The 3224-nt window shown below is 36.1% G+C and overlaps 1 non-coding gene across 1 annotated transcript; it reads right to left on the bottom strand.

Annotated features, from left to right (window-relative positions):
- Positions 1-2816: 2816 nt before the first annotated feature.
- LOC143645305 (U6 spliceosomal RNA) lies at positions 2817-2923 on the bottom strand. Its single transcript, XR_013157029.1, has one exon. It is a non-coding gene; the product is annotated as a U6 spliceosomal RNA (small nuclear RNA).
- Positions 2924-3224: the final 301 nt, after the last annotated feature.

Here is a 3224-nt window from a genome sequence, read left to right as displayed (position 1 = left end):
CTGCCTAAAGTAGAAAGAGTAGACTCTATTGTTGGCAACTAAGAATGCTGACCAACCCTAAGGAACCGTCTCTCTCTTTCTCTCTCTCCTTCCTTTTACAGATTTTCTATGTGATGATAAAATCGTCTTGAGTTTCATACTGGTCCTTTGTATATAGCTCTCATTTTGTCCAGTTCTGAAGAACACCCTTCCCTTTGCACAATGTGCTATCTGCCATGGTAACGCATTGCTCCTGCAATGCCTGCCAGACCATCACTTCACAATATCAGCACATCTATGTATTTTACATGCCCCTTTCTTTTTGCTACCCTACTCTTATCCTGAAACATTTTTGACTATCTTTACATAGTTCTTTAGTCCTATAGGCAATGCATCTCAAATACCTCTTTTAAACAATCTTCTTTTTATTTTCCTCATTTCTTAGTCCATGTGACATTTGACAAAAACATAATAAGGAATTGATAGAAAAATAAGACATTCAGAATGGAAGCCCATATATTTTTATTATTTTATTTGGCAGCAATATAGTTACATTACAGTAAATAAAATTGGAACACCATAACATAGGATCAAAGGAGACTGCCCACTGAGAGTGTATATTTGGATAGTTAATCTAGAGAATCTCTGTTACACTCATAAATTTTTGTGTTTCTTAATATCTTAATATCAACTAAACAAAGTTAGGAGTAAAATAGAGATTTCCTGTTTCAACTGCTCATGATTATATATTACACAATACCAACATACTTATATATCATATATTATACTAATATAATGAGTATATTAATATTTTAAACACTAATAAAGAAAATCTGACTGTGCCCAATTAGCCTGTCTCTTGCCTGTTAACTTATGCAGCCCAGAATGGATCTGGATTATGAGTGACATTTTGCTTCTGGTAACCTCTGGCATATCAGTTTATCAATCTGCTGGCATAATTTAATTGATCAGTAGAAAAAGCCAAAGTTTTGTTATGGCAATGTTTATTTCCCCTGAGTGTGCAGATTTGCTGTGGTTCTGATGAAAGAAGTTTGGATCAGTGAGGGTTGGCACCAGATTGTGATTTGGTTTCAGTTCTTCCCTATCATTCCTCTATATTCTCCTTAGACGAGCAACTGGCTGAAGCATGTTTTTCCAAGGGTGGATCACAAGAACAAAGCAGAACACTGTAAACTTTGTACATTTCAAGCTTCTATTCAGGCCAAAACCACCAACACTCTATTTCCCAAAGCTGGCAACACCAGCTTCAATAAAATATGGAAATATTCTTCAATTTCTCTAAAGAGAAGAACTGAAATCTCACATTTAAATAGTGTTGAAGCCAAAAATGTCCGAGGCCAATGATCCAATGCACCACACTGTGCCAGTTTGAAAGGATTTATGTACCCTAAAAAAGCCATGTTTTTATCCCAAACAATCTTGTGAGAGCAACGGTTTCTTCTAATCCCTATTCAGTACCATAGGTTGGAAATTTGATTAGTTTATCCCCATGGAGATGAGACTCAATCAAGTGTGGGTATTAAACTTGATTAGGTGGAAACGCATCTCCACCCATTCCGGGTGGGTCTTAATTAGTTTAACGGAATCCTTTAAAAGAGGCAGCATTTTGGAGAAAGCTTCAGAATGATGTAACCATGAGAAGCAGAGAGTCCATCAGCCAGCGACTTTTGGAGATGAAGAAGGAAAACGCCTCCTGGGAAGCTTCATGAAACAAGAGGTCTGGAAAGAAAAGCCACAGCAGATGCTGCCATGTTCACCATGTGGTCTTCTAGCTGAGAGAGAAACTCTGAACTTCATTGGCCTTCTTGAACCAAGGTATCTTTCCCTGGATGCCTTAGATTGGCCATTTCCATAGACTTCTTTTAATTGAGACATTTTCTCGGTCTTAGAACTGTAAACTACCAACTTATTAAATTCCCCTTTTTAAAAGCCGTTCTGTTTCTGGTATATTGCATTCCAGCAGCTAGCAAACTAGAGCACACACCTACTTTAACTAGTATCCATTTACTTCCATATTAGTGCTCATTCATGATCATTTTCTGATGATGGCAGGACTTCACATTTTAATCGCCCTTCCTCAGATATTCATGGTGATATTTAATGGACACTTCCCACAATGTGGTTCTGTTTTTGTGCATTCTATAAAACGTGAGGCTCATGTTTACAAAACCATTAGAAGGCACATGAAAGCAGAAAGTAGCTAGAAATCAAGCTGAAGTAAAATGTGGTGGGTGGGCAATAACCTTGGAGATAGGTGCCTAATCTTCTAAAATAAGCTACATAGCTATTACTGGCTCCAGAAAGAATGAATCTGACCTTTTATATAAATCTCACAGAAAAAAGAAACATGTGACATCATATTATGTTTTAATAGATCGTATTTATTTCAGTTCATTTAGAAAAACACATAACCACTTCCATGTTACTATTATCAAGAGCTTCAGTAGTATTATTCTATTTTTATTGATAGTACCTGAGCCTTTATCTTAATGTTCCATCATTTTACCGAGGGAAAACTTGTAAGGAGCAAAGAATTTTCTATTTTACAAAAGTGCTTATACTAAAGCACGGGATTGCTTATCAACTTATTGTATTACTAACAAAATAATCACAAAATTGGCAGTATTCATTTGCAAATTTCTCTTTAACTTTTTTCCTGTTTTAAACATTTTAATAAAGATAATACCAAAAGTCAGACAAATATCAGCCAATGAAGGAAACATAACCAGGAATAAAATAACACACTCCAGGTATTGTCTTTTTAAAGTTTAATTTCCATTTTCTTTTCTTTTCAGAAAGAAGTTTTACTGCTGTTTAAAAATATGGAATGCCTCATGATTTTGTGTGTCATCCTTGTGCAGGGACCATGCTAATATTCTCTGTGTTGTTCCAATTTTAGTACATGTGCTGCCGAAGTGAGCACACTAGGTATTTTTAAACAAACTAATTTATAAAACCAACCCAAACATTTTACAAGTTTTTTGTAGTATTGCTACCTAAGGGAAGTTTCTTTGGTGGACCCTTCTGACGATTATTTGCCATCCGTTTCTCCTCATATTATGAGCACACAGCAGTCTGAACTTCTTTGACTGCTTACCTTTGGGTACTTAATGTTACTAGTTTTTGTCTGTGAGTTTTGTTTTTTTTTTAATGGGCAGGCTCCAGGAATTGAACCCAGGTCTCTGGCATGGCAGGTGAGAATTCTGCCACTTAAGCCACCATTG

Source organism: Tamandua tetradactyla, chromosome 8 (genome assembly GCF_023851605.1).
Source record: "Tamandua tetradactyla isolate mTamTet1 chromosome 8, mTamTet1.pri, whole genome shotgun sequence".
Taxonomy (NCBI): Eukaryota; Metazoa; Chordata; class Mammalia; order Pilosa; family Myrmecophagidae; genus Tamandua; species Tamandua tetradactyla.
Note: the sequence above shows the minus strand (reverse complement) of the source record. Positions and strands in the feature narration are given on the sequence as shown.